Source organism: Rattus norvegicus, chromosome 17, assembly GCF_021556685.1.
Source record: "Rattus norvegicus strain SHRSP/BbbUtx chromosome 17, alternate assembly SHRSP_T2T, whole genome shotgun sequence".
Taxonomy (NCBI): Eukaryota; Metazoa; Chordata; class Mammalia; order Rodentia; family Muridae; genus Rattus; species Rattus norvegicus.
This window is the reverse complement of record NC_141550.1, coordinates 10,325,386-10,339,559: the sequence shown is the minus strand read 5'-3', so window position 1 is coordinate 10,339,559 and position 14,174 is coordinate 10,325,386.

The window sequence follows — 14,174 nt, the reverse complement described above, 5'->3', positions numbered from 1 at the left end:
CATCACCAATGCACTTGCTCAGGGTCAGCGGTAGGCAGCACTGTGGACACCAGTTCCGACTTTTTACATTCTTTGGGCTGTGACTGTAGAGTTCTGCTCACCAAGGGCCTAGGGCAAGTCTCCCCTTCCCTTGACCTCAGTCACAGCCATGTGACTTGCTTTGGCTGACAGAATGTTCCCGGCCTAGGCCTTTAACGGATAGCTATTCAGTCTCACCTCCTTGAGTTCCACCATCACTGTGAGGCCAACAGGCACAGAGGACATTATTACTGGGAGGTTTCTCTTACCTATCTTGTGAGCAGAGCCCCAAGGATGGTTATATAACTTGTAGGCCCTTCTGAAAAATTCTAATGCAGGGTGGAATGCCTACAGCAGATCACCAAACCCAGTGAGGACCCTTCTTTATGGAGACCCTGTGCCGCTGCAGGGATCCAACACCCACAAAGCCATCCCTGGTGGAGGGGGTGGAAGTGGGAGCTCTTATTTTAGTCAGGTCTCTAGCAAACACTGGCCCGAAAGTAAAGCCCTGGTCACCACGTGGCTTTGGATAGATGACCCTGGTTCTACCAGTGATTCCTATTTTCAAATAGCTACAGCAAAAGAATGGTGTTATTTGGTGACTTTTTTTTTTAATAATGTGAATTTTGAATTTCAGTGTTAAGCTTTAGGGAAACCCGGTCATGGCTGGCCATTGGCAGATTCCCTTTCTGAAGCTGCAAGGACTCCAAGACGACACTGCCCTAGAGCAGCTCGGCTGTGCCATCTTGACAATGCCTGTAGAGCTTACATCTGAAATATTTACTTTCTGACTCCACAGGAGTCACCAGGGAACCCCAGCTCCGGTCAACAGTGTCAGCCAACACTAAGATGTCTTAGGGAGAGTGCTCACTGGAGTGCTAAGCTCCTGAGACCACGTGGGATGGAGCACACCAGAACCAACCTCACCCAGAGCCGCCTGAGGTGTCGTCTCACAAAGATCCAAGTAGAGAGGATCTCAGAAGAGGACGGCAGAGCTGTAAAGGACGCTGAGTCACATCGAGAGGAGCCAGTACACACAGTATCTTTAGTTCCCCTCTCCTTTCGCCGTGAGGGAAGCATCCTCAGTGCTGGCCAGCCTTCGACGCTTTTATTTTCATTGATGATTCTGAAAATAACACCCTTGAGCCCTACGTTCATTAAGATGAGTTCTTCAAAGACGCCCTTTGTACTTCCGCTGCACAGGATGAGCGAATGCTTTCATTGTTCGTGTTACTACTTACTTCCTACTTATGGAAATGTTATGGGCCTTCTGTTTGTGTTGGTGCCTTAATGTCCTTTGAAGATGCAAATGTTTATGTAAAGGTTGTTTATAAAAATGTAAATCTCGGGGCTGGAGAAATGGCTCAGTGGTTAAGAGCACCCGACTGCTCTTCCAGAGGTCATGAGTTCAAGTCCCAGCAACCGCATGGTGGCTCACAACCATCTGTAAAGAGATCCGATGCCCTCTTCTGGTGTGTCTGAAGACAGCTACAGTGTACTCATAGATAATAAATGAATAAATCTTTTTAAAAATGTAAATCTCATTATTTATTTAGCATGTGTATGTGTGTGCAATTATATGTTTAGCATGCATGTGCGTGTGTGTGTGTGTGTGTGTGTGTGTGTGTGTAAATGTGTGTAAGTGTGGGCGTCAGAGGACACCTTTCAGGAGCCTGTTCTCTCCTTCCACCGTGAGAATCCTAGGGAATCAAACACAGGCTGTCAGGCTCAATGACAGAAGCCATCTTGCTGGCGCCACAATAAACTTAATAACAATATTGAACTGATCATTGTGCAGGTGCAAGAAAATTGTGAAAAAGATAATCACTGTGACAGTGGACGAGATGCTGACATCTGGCAAACACCAAATGGTGACATCTAAACCCTTCCCTTTTGTGATGGCAACACTAAGCACATTAACTGTGGGACAATGTGATTCCTTTTCCCCTGCCTGTTCCGGGATGTGTGTCTCCAGTCAAGACACCTGTCCTCTTTGGGCCTCAATCTCTTTGCTGCAAAGTGGAGATAACCTTTGTGTGCACAGCTATGGTGTGCAGCGTGGTCAGGCTGCCCGTCCTCTCCTCTTCTTCTCCATCCCACACGCCCAGCTTTTTTGGTGTGTGTCCACCTCTCTACATGGAGCCCCAAGCTCCTTGAGAAAATGATCTAGAAGCTATTCGCTGCCCTGGTTTTTACCAGTGTCTTGTCCAGGAGTGGAGGTATAATCTAATACTGCCCACAGGTAGGAGAGACTTGAAGAAAATCACTTTGCACCTAAGAGGGGTTAACAGAAATAACATTCTCCTCTCTTGGCTGGTTCCTGGGACCAAGTGACCATTTACCTTCAGTCTGAGAAGGAGGCCACACTGCATTTGAGAGAGTCATGGGTTTGGAGCCTGGGTTAGGCAAGGCTGCAGAGCTTCAGTGGGCCAGCCTGACTCACCTTCCTGAGGTGAGGGTACAGCTGTAGGCAGTGCTCGTGTTCTGGGGTCAGCAAGTATCCCTTCTCTGGAACACTTCCAACCATGAGCATTTAGAGTCTGGACTCTTATTTTTTCAGATTTGTGGATATGTTAATCCACGTAGTGAGAAACCTTGCGTAGGACCCATTCCTATTTCCATGTGTACCTTTCTCCCCAACCCACAATTTCATAGGAATTTTTTAACAGGGTGTCCATAGGGTTTTCATGCTGTGGAATTTTCCTCTTGAGTTCTGGATTTTGGAATATTTTGTATTTGGGATTTCCAGAGTAGGGGCGCTCAGCCAACATTTGCAGCTAAAAGAGTCCTCACAGATGCTGTACAGCGGCTGTGTCCCTCCCTCAGCTGGCGTGCTAAGGCCCTTCTACCATTCTCCTTGAGCACAAGGCTGAAAGTCCTGTTCTATAGAACTGTAGGACTAAACCTCCATTCTTGATAACCTACCCAGTCTCGGGCATTCCGTTACAGCAGCACCAAACGGTCTAACTCTGTGTCTGTCTCTTACTTCCTTCTCTATTTGGCTTCTCTGCGTATCTTCCTTACAATTCCCCTGCCTCTCATGAGGGAGGTGGGACCCATGTGACTTCAGGTTGACCGGCATGGCCCTGGAAGGGTGTTTTAAGATGTTTCCTCTCAAGGGCCGAAGTGGGAGGTGGATCGGAAGTCTGCTTGCAGGGCTTTGTCAGTTTCCAGCCCTGGCGTGAAGGCAGTCAGCCTGCCCACAGCTGATGAATTTTAAAAGAAGCATAAAATAATTTTTAATAACCTTGAAGCTGAAAGAGTAATAAATGTTTCAAAGCCTGGCTCGTCTGAAGCCTCTCTCTACAGTGGATTAGCTCATTCACCAATGACAGATTTGGCAGCGGGGAAGGGGGGTGCATGTGAAAGATTGATTAACAGATTCCAAAAGCCATGTTGGACACGAAAATGCTCCTGACCATTTAACTCTTAAGAGACCCCACAGGAGACAGGAACTGTTATAGTCCCCAAGCCCCAGCCATATCTAAGGACCCAACTTCAAGCCCCACTCAACCTCTGGGCCCATCATGACCTAGCCTTCCTGGTTCAGCCCTGAGACTCAATCCAATCCAGGCTTAAACTCCCCTGTGTGCTTGTCCATTGTCCGTCCTCCCCCACCCGAGCCTAGCCAACACACAGTGAGGTCTGTGAGGCAGGGGCATGGATTTCCTATCCATACCGGTTCTCGGTGAGTTAGAGGAGAGGCAACCCTGCCACAACACTAGAATACACAAGGGATTGTGACTCTGGGAACCCCAAGACTGAGCAAGAGATCCTAGAGAAGCCACGGGAAGACAAGCTTAAAACCCATAGAGGACCAGTCTCTTAACACAACTGCCCAGCTGAGCAAGAGTGAGCTTTCTTTTCCTAGGGGTAGACAAAGAGACCATACTGTCACCTCAAGGAATACAGTGTGGGGACCCTCTGCCTTGGTTGATAACGGGTTAGTGGGACTGGAATGACATTTGCTCTTGGAGAATTTCTTTGAGCCAGCAGGTAATGCTTTGTGCTCTATGTGCTCGCTTCGACTGGTCCTGCCCTTCCCCCACAGCTCTGAGATGTGGGGTTATTAGTCTGATTTTACAGGTGCTCAGGGAAGGTACGTGGCTTCTTCAAGGTTACAAAGCTTGCCCTTTGGCCTCCTTTGGCCTCCACCAGTGCACTGTTGTCCCTCACGCTCCTGGCCAGCAGTACCACCAGTGGAAAGCAAGCCTGTGTTGTCTCGTTCTTAACGGCTGTATTGAGTTTTGCCGTGTTTCTTCCAGCACATCATTGTATGACAAACTCTAATTCATTTGCATCGTTGTCCTCTCTAAGGAAGCAACTGATCCTCAAAGCCAATGTAGCTTGCCTAAGGCCACAGCCAGTCTGGCCCAGCCAGACAGCTATGAGACTGACCCTCGCTCTGCAAGGGCAGACTTGGTCACGAGGCCCGGGAGACAAGAAGGGAACAACGAGAAACCGAGCAGAGCTGGAGTTCATGGAGCCGTGAAGGAGAGCTCAGGTGGATTATGGGAGACTGAAGGAGGCCTTCAAACCAGGAGCTTGGCTACAGAAATGGGGGCGGGTGTCAGCCCATGACCCAGTGGTGTGTGTGGGTGGCTATGTGGCTTGAGAGACTGCCCACCCCTCCCTAAGCCTGAGATAAGTCATGGTTTAAAGCAAAGCCGTAAACCTAGCAATACAAGAAAGAAACAGATAAGCAGAATCAGAAAAATGCCACAGCGCCATGAACCCAGAGCTGCCTGGTCTGCTTGTCGGTTCCCAGCTGGGAGCACAGCCATTTACCCTCTTTGTTCCCTGGGGAATTGCACTCCCAATATTTGATAAGAAATGAGGTCCCACCTCCTCAGAGAAGGACCTGAGGTGGCAGAGAATGAGGGACTCCTTCCTTTCCTATGTCCCTGTAGCTTTTGTCCTGTCTCTCTATCCTGCCCCATGAGCACCTTCAAGGCAGTTGATAGCCCAGGCCCCCCTGATCCAAGTGTTGGCTTTCCCTACTTGTACTGTCCTACGGAGCCCCGTGTGCCCACCCCTCTCAGGTCTCACTTGTATGGGTTGCCCTTTTTCATCTGAATGCTTCAACTATGAAGTCGGAGTCCCACAACTATGGAAGTTCCAGCTTCCAACTAGAGGCAGTGGCAGAAAGCCTGTTGTACCGTTAGCCTGTTGTAGCCTGAGATATCCCTTAGCTTCCAAGGGCCTCCACGCAGGTAAAGCCGCATACTCTGCTTCTCTGTGGGAAAGAACTTCAAGACAAGACAAGCTGAAGCTGGACTTTTATTATTTTATTTTATTTTTTTTTCGGAGCTGGGGACTGAACCCACGGCCTTGCCCGTGCTAGGCAAGCGCTCTACCGCTGAGCTAAATCCCCAACCCCCACCTGCGGTTTTTTGTGGAACACCATGCGCTCACCCCTGCAGCAGACACTTCCAACTCCATACTCCTTGCTGCCCCGGGTAGTCTAAAGTCTCTTGAATGTGAAGCAAGGAAGGAATTCAGTCATGGTCACGCAGCTAGAAAAGAGACAGGGGCAGTCCTCAAGCCCGAGTCCTTGATGTCACACCGTGCCCGAGCCATGTGTGCCTGCCTGTCTGCAGGTCCTGGTTTCCAACCTTCCTGGCACCTGTCACGGTTTAGCAGGTTACCATGGTATCGCTCCCCAGCACCGGGGCAGCGGGGACCACCATCTGTTTACACTGCTGTCAGAGGAATTGATGTCATCCGAAACTGTCAGCTCGGCGGGAGGGAGGAGGAAGAGTGGGCGGCTGGAAAGGCTTCCAAGCCATCTAAACTCATCTCATCATCAAGAGCCTCTGCTCCCTGAGAAAATATAGAGAAGGGGGGAGCCAGAGAGCACTTCCCAGGGGGAGAAGGGAGTAGCTATTGTGTTATTCTTTCCTTCTGCTGCAGCCACAATTCACAAATTCACTTCTGCTCTCATAGCCCTGGGGTGGCCATCACTAGTCACTCACTCCTCAGTACAGATGTTCTAATGGATAAAGCTGGAAGAAGAGAAGGGCCTTTGCAAGCACAGAGGAAGTTGGGTCCACTAGGAATAGTCCTCAGGTGGCAGCAAGAGCCTGGGAGCTTGCTCTAGGCCAAGAGGGATTTGCAGGCTGGCCTCAGGGTAGCTGGGTCCAAATGGGAACAAAAGGCCATCAGGAAAACAGGCCATGAGTCATGATTTTGGGTTCCACAGTTCGGCTATGACCAATTCTTCAATAAGGAGGGAGCAGCTGCCCAGAACACCATTTCTAAGGGGCATTTGACGGTTCTGGAATATAAACCAGAGGGACAGTGAGGTTTTTCACTTTCGCGCTTAGCATCCATCCACTCCTCCTCAGTCACAGCTCCCATTCTGTGGTAAAGCAGACTCTGCTCGCCGCATGCACTGGGGTTTACCCAGGCTAGCTAATCCAGATCTAACCCGACTGATATGTCTCAATCTCTGTCCATGAGAGCTGGCTCAGGCAGTTATATGATCTGAAACAAAGCAATAAAAACAAGGAATCAGGAAAGGCACCGTCCCCTCTGTGAACAGTTAACGGGACAACGTACAGGCTAGGAGCATGCAGCCATGTTGGCCCAGCTGCCTGAGGAGACCGCCAGCAACATCATGAAAGTAAGGTCAGGAAGCAGAGAACAGCGGGTTTTTCTCTCCGGATCCAGTCAGTTCCTAAGTATAGTCTTATCCTGAAGCAAGACTGTTGGGTTTGTGGCAGTTCTTCCTGGGATGGTCTTGGTAGACTAATACCACTCATTTCGGAGACAGAGCTCCATGGAGTTGGGATAAACCGGGAAAAAAATCTGGGTAGATTGAGATTGAGAGCCCCAGTAGCAACTTCAGTAGCGAGAGCGCAGACGCTGCCTTCAAAGAGAGATAGGAAGAAGTGGCGGGTTTCCTTAAACAAGAAGAGACCAGAAGGTGCTAGAGGAAAAGACAGGCTCAGGCTGCCTCTAAAATCCACCCTTCACCCTCACTTAAGCAGCACCAGCCTCACTTCTACAAACATGTTGACCGGGTCCTTAGAAAATGTTGTCCAGAAGGGACTCCGGCTTGCCTGAGTGACCCTCTAGTCCCCAGCCAGCCCAAACACTGAGAAAATCCCTTCTTTCCTTGGGCCTGAGTTGTCTCGTCTATAAAGTGGAAATGCTTCCTTGCATTGTGCTGGAGACGAAGAAACCAGACAAGACAGACACAACCTCCGAGACAGGAGGAGCTTAACATCCCACAACTCTTGCTGGGAGACCAGTCAGTCTCCTGTCGAATATGTAAAGATTTCAGGTAGAGAGCGAGTTGCTTTTTAAAGCTGCAGATTGACAGCCGTAAGGGTCGGTCCATCTGACCTCTGGGACTTGCATCTCAGTGTAACACCAGCACCTAAGTGGGCAAAGGAGAACAAAAGGAAGAGACCTGAGTAACCATGGGGAAGACTACTTAGAGTCTACGCTCCCTGCAATTTCTCTCTTCCTCTCTCTCTCTCTCTCTCTCTCTCTCTCTCTCTCTCTCTCTCTCTCTCTCTCTCAATCCAGATTCCTGACTTATTCTTTCTGATTTCCAGGGAGCCTAAGGCAAAGCAGAAAGCATCAGCCACTCGAGTCTTCTTTGAAGTGAATGAAGAACGCTGTAGAAGTTACCAAGAGACAAGTGTAGAGATTTCCCCACAGTTGGAAGGGACCCCACCATAACAAAGTTCCTCGGGTCCCAAGAACAGCACAGAAGCCACCGAACCAGCAGCCTTGCAGCATCCCAGAGCTATTGACCCGAGACCGGAAACATCACCATGGCAACCAGTGGGTACCACTGCCGAGAGACAAGGTGACCCTCTTTAGGGGAGATTTGATAAGGCTTAAGAATGCGAAAGTCCATGCCTTAAACCAGGGGTGAGATGTTCCCATAAAGACTGACAGTGACCTTCTGGTCTGTCAGATGTGGTGAGTTTGAAATTGGTGCAAAGAAAGTAAGAACTGTCAGCCAGTTGGCACAGGGCGGGGCAGCATGGCAATGCTAGTCATGGTGGCATCCAAAGAGGAGGACTTGGAGACTGAGACCCAGGATATCCTTAAGACACAGCCACTTCATCTATAAAACAAGAATTCCAGGACCTGGCAGGGAGGAGCCTGCTGGAAAGACAGCAGCAGCAGGGGCCCTGCCTAGTAAGAGGCACAGAGCCATCCTCCCACCTCAAGCAAGGCACAGGGCAATCCTGGATTCTTTCTCCTCCTTCTCCTCCTCCACACAGGGCAATCCTGGCTTTGACTTACTCCTCCTCTGTTCTCCCTGCCTCTAGGAGGAAGCCATGCAAACGGGACTGTAATTAATACTCAGTCAGCAAAGGCTAATTAAGAATTTATTTTTGCTCCTTGACTAATGACAGTTTGAAGTCTGTTCTCTCGTCTCCTTGGTTGGCTACACAGAGTCCTCTGCGGAGAGTCGGGAGGCCCTGGTTAGATCAGCCAACGAGAATTAGTCATCACGAGAGCCGACCGCACATCTCCGGGTCATTCGTGTCCACCTGCAGCGAAGACAAAGTCACGCAGGCCGTTCTCCGTTTCCTTCCAGTTTGCTCCTTTTCTAGTCTACCACACCTCCAGCGCTAAGGCAAGCATTTTCCAGAGCTATGCTGGATCACCCACCCTGCGCACACCTCCCCATCCCACCCTGAGCCAACTCTGCAGGCTGCTTCCTACTCTTACCATCTGCCCCTTCCCCACCTTCTCCCAGTCTCAAGCTGCCATGTTCTCTTAGCCAGGGACTCCACACCGATCTCCTGGATCCGTCCTCCCTACATGCAGCAGTGGGTTTTTCCAAATATAAAGGAGAGCACTTAAAATATTAATCAAAACCCTCTGCTGGCTTCACAGGGGGCTAAGAATAGCGACCCTCTCCACCACCAGCAGCTAATCCATCTCCCTTCATTAAAATCGCTTCGATCTTTGCTTGTATGGTGTCACAACTTCTGGACCTTCCGTTTCTCTGTGAGGCTTTTTCCTTACTATTAAGTTCTTTAAATCTTCCCACAGCCGCCTCTGTCTTCCTCAGGTACCAGCTCTGGTGTCTCTTTCCTCGGGAGACCCGCTCCCTGACTGTACCCTCTGAAGCGAGCTTCGCCGTCCCACGGCTCTTTGTTGTATAAATGTGCCAAAGATAGTCCCGTGTATTGGTCCCAAGGTTATTTCTGCCCATTAGGCTGAGACTAGCTAAAAGCCCAGAGTGGAAAAGAAAATCAAATTGTTATATATCTAGTTTTAACAATAGCTCAATTAAAGCGAAGTTTTTATTTCCTCCGGACCGGAAGGTTTGCATATTCCATAAACTTATACCTTTCCTCTGCTGGGTACTAATAAAAATAGCTTATGATTATAAGTCTCAGGGTTCTACTGGCCTTTGGGGAAAATTGTCACAGAGTCCCTGATGTCATCCCGAGCCAACATCACCTGGATATGTCAACAAAGTCTCATCTAGGGTTCTCTTGTCTTCCACCACTTTCGTAGGGTCGCTCCTTGAACAAAACTTCTTTTTTTTTTTTTTTTTTTTTTTTTGGTTCTTTTTTTCGGAGCTGGGGACCGAACCCAGGGCCTTGCGCTTCCTAGGTAAGCGCTCTACCACTGAGCTAAATCCCCAGCCCCTGAACAAAACTTCTTTAATCAACACCTGGGTGTGCCCTCCCCACCTCGCCCCACTCCACGCCCCTTCTCGGCTACACCGTACCCTTTTCTTCATAATACCCTGAGAACATTCAGTTAATGATTTTGCTTGCTCTTTGTCTGTCTCCCTCACAGAACTATAAAGTCCATATAAGCAACCAAGAAGTCTATGAAAAACACATTTGCATACTGATTTGCATACTGAATAGTTACTTTCCCACTGCTGTTCAGAGAGGCCGTGATAGAGGTAACTTACAGAGTTTATGTGAGTTTCCTGCTCCACAGGGAGACTCTACCATGGCGGCAGACACAGGGGCCTCTGAGGGACACTTCACCATGGCGGCAGACACAGGGGCCACTGAGGGAGACTCCATCGTGGCGGCAGATATAGGGGCCTCTGATGAAGCCGTTGTACTTCTTAGTCTCTACCCCAGAGATGCACCCCAAATCCTTCCAAGGAGAAGTGGCACACACCCTTAACACCACCACCACTCAGGAGCGGAGCCAGGAGCATTTCTGTGAGTTCAAGGTCGGTCTGGTCTACAAAGTGAGTTTCAGGGCAGCCAGGGCTATGTAGAAAGACCACGGTGTAGACACAGTTTTCTGGCAGGGGCAACTGAAAACCCCGGGGTTATGCACACAATGAACAACAAAGGACTAGAAGGCAGAAGAAAGGAGGCAGACGGGCAGTGGCTTTGGAACACAGGGCACACACAATGTCAAAGTCTATGAGGTTTTCTTGCCAGTCACAGATTAAGCTGAAGAAGACAGCAGCTGAGAAATGCCTACGCATGCTGACCAAGACGGTAAAACCCAACGAGCCCTTATTTGGGACGAGTTGAACCTCTCTCTTCACTGGTGACAGAATTATCTGAAAGAACTTGAATTTATTTTGGCTCATGTGTCAGTGTATGGTCAGCTGGCTCCTGTTCCGGAGTGTCTTAGGGTTTTACTGCTGAGAACAGACACCATGACCAAGGCAACTCTTATAAAGGACAACATTTAACTGGTGCTGACTTACAGGTTCAGAGGTTCAGTCCAGTATCATCAAGGTAGGAACATGGCAGCATCCAGGCAGGCATGGTGCAGGAGGAGCTGAGAGTTCTACATCTTCATCTGAAGGCTGCTAGTGGAATGCTGCTTCCAGGCAGCTAGAATGAGGGTCTTAAAGTCCTCACCCACAGTGACACACCCACTCCAACAGGGCCACACCTACTCCAACAAGGCCACACCCACTCCAACAAGGACACACCCACTCCAACAAGGCCACACCTACTCCAACAGGGCCACACCCACTCCAACAAGGCCACACCCACTCCAACAAGGCCACACCTACTCCAACAAGGCCACACCTACTCCAACAGGGCCACACCTACTCCAACAAGGCCACACCTACTCCAACAAGGCCACACCTACTCCAACAAGGCCACACCTACTCCAACAAGGCCACACCTTCTAATAGTTCCACTCTCTGGGCTGAGCATATACAAACCATCACACTGGGTCATGGTGAGCAAGAGCATCATGACAGTACTCACTGTGTGGCAGCTGGGGAACAGAGAGGCAGGCTGACAAAAAGGGATCTGGGGAAAGGGAGCCTTGCAAAGGCATCGTGAGCGCTGCCTTCTAAGTCTCCAGCAACGCTATTAAATTATGAGAATAGCAACAGATTAATTCATTTAAAAAGGTGGGGCCCTCATATTCTAATCACATCCAAAAGCCTTCAGAGGGACACTTCGCAGGCAAAGGACCAGGAGATGTGCAACGGAGAAAGACAGTAAGCCATTTGTCGACAACTGATAAATTGACGGAAAGACTGTAGACCCACCCCCTTACCACCAAGCTATGGCCAAGCTGGGAGACTTGCCCTCCATCCCACTTGGCTATAAGCTTCCCACACCCCAAACTTAGATACCATCAACAATGGCCAGGTAGGGTGTGAAAGTAAGCCTCTCACTCGAGGCATCAGGGAAGTCCACCTGAGGAAAAATTATCCCTTCCAATCAGGAGAGATGCACGTGGAAATGTGTGGAACTGGATAAAAATGGGTCCAGTTCCCTGAAAAACGTAACTACGCTCGTCCTCCCAAATAAGAAGTAGATCACTTGGGCAGCCCCACTAACGACATCCAATTCATAATTTTAAACCTTCCACACACAAAAAAAATCTTCAGACCCAGATGGCCTCACTGAAGAATTCTACCAAATGTTTAAAGTAACACCAGTTCTGTAAATCTCTTCCCAGGGGACAGTAAAAGGAACAACATATCTAAGTGCCTTCCGTGAAGTTAGTACCGCCACGACGACGCTAAAACCAGAGATAAACACAGAAACCAAGACCGGGAGAACCACAGGCCACAGACCGGTATCCTTCATGAATATAGATTCGATTTCCCTCGCAAAATGTTAGTAAACAGAATTTGTAATATTCCACCATGAACTGTAGTGGGCTGGCCCAAGGATACTTGTATTTGAATGCTAATATTGGGCCCCCAAGACTGGCTGCCCAGATGAGGGAGTCCATGCTTAAGACACTGAGTGACCCCGCCCCACAAGTTATTTCTGATTGGTAAATAAAAATGCCAACAGCCAATAGCTGGGCAGAGGAGACATAGGTGGGGCTTAGGTTTACCCTGACTCGGGGTTAAAGGAGGACCACGAGGAGAAGAAGGTGCAGAAGGGTTGGGGATTTAGCTCAGCGGTAGAGTGCTTGCCTAGGAAGCACAAGGCCCTGGGTTCGGTCCCCAGCTCCGAAAAAAAAGAACCAAAATAAGAAGGTGCAGAAGGAGGAAGGAGAAGCCGCTATGGGTTAGGAGTCAAGAGAGGGTGGCCCTGAGGACTGGCCAATTGGAGTTAAGAGCAGTTCAGATGCACACAGTAAGTAATAGCTCAGTGTTACCGTAGGAAAGGAGATTCGAACATGCAGAGTAGATAGCTGCTCGGTAGTTGTGTTGTTTAGGGCTTATGGAAAATATAGTCTGATGGGACTGGAGAGATGGCTCAGTGGTTAAGAGCACTGACTGCTCTTCCAGAGGTCCTGAGTTCCCAGCAACCACATGGTGGCTCACAACCATCTGTAATGGGATCCAATGCCCTCTTCTAGTGTGTCTGAAGACAGCTATAGTGTATGCATACATAAAATAAATAAATCTTTTAAACAAAAAAGAAAATATAAAGTCGGTATTGTATGTGTCTTTCACCTGGGAACTTAAATAGTCTAAGGCAGGGTAGAAACCTCAGGCCAGGATTAAATAATTTCTACAACAGTGAACTGCATCGATATCTAAAAAATCAACCAATGCAAACCTCCAGATTGACAAACCAAAGAAGACAAAGAATAAGAAACACAATTGATGTCAATAAACCCAACAACCGTTCACGATCAAAACTTGGAGGGAAAGACGGGACTAGGGAGGACTTCTTCAACATGATCAAAATGTCTACAAAGAATCTACAACCAATGCTACATCAGTGAACAGCCACCGGATGCTCTCTCCATAAAATCAGGAGTGGCAACACACGTCTAATATGTGTGCTCTGAATCCTCACAGGTACCAGAAGCTGTAGCCAGTGTCAGAGTGAAAAAAATAAGAAAGAAAAAGAAGAAAAGAAAATGTTCTTAAAGGTAAAGAAATTGGGATTGGAGAGATGGCTTGAGGATTAAGAGCACAGAATGCTCTCCCAGAAGACCCAGGTTCAATTCCCAGCACCTACAAAGTCAACTCCCAACTGTCTGTAACTACAGTTCCAAGTGATCCAGTGCCCTCTCTGGCCTCTACAGGCACCAGGCACGCATATGGCATACAGACATACATGCAGGCAAAGTCTTATCCATGTCAAATAACAAAATATTTAAAAAAAATTAAACGCAACAGAGGAAATTAAATCACGGAGACTAAGGCTGGGAAGGTGATTCAGTGAGGACGGAAGCCCAGATCACTAGACACCTTATAATACTCAGATCTGAGTGGCTCACCTCTGTCCCAGCACTCGGGTGAGACAGGACAGCCTTGAGCAAGCTGGCTCACCAACGGAGCCAAACCTGAGCCCCGGGTTCGGTAAGAGACCCTGTGCACATGAATGCACGCATGTGCACACACACACACACACACACACACACATACACGCAGGCACACATGCACACATGCACTAACACTTATGCATACTCATAGGAGTACATACTCATACATATGCACACACACACACACACATACACATATATGGTCATATACATGTGCGCACACACACACACAGAGGCACACATGCACTAACACACACACTCACATGCACTCACATGCGCACTCATAGGAGCACATACTCACATGTGTATACATATACACTGACAGGTGCCCACACATGCATGCTCGTAGGCACACTCACACACATGCACACACACGCATGGCCATACACATGTGCGCACACGCACAGTGCACATACGTGCAAACACATGTACCTACACACATATGAACATAAATACATGTATGCACAGACACTGCTTTCACATCA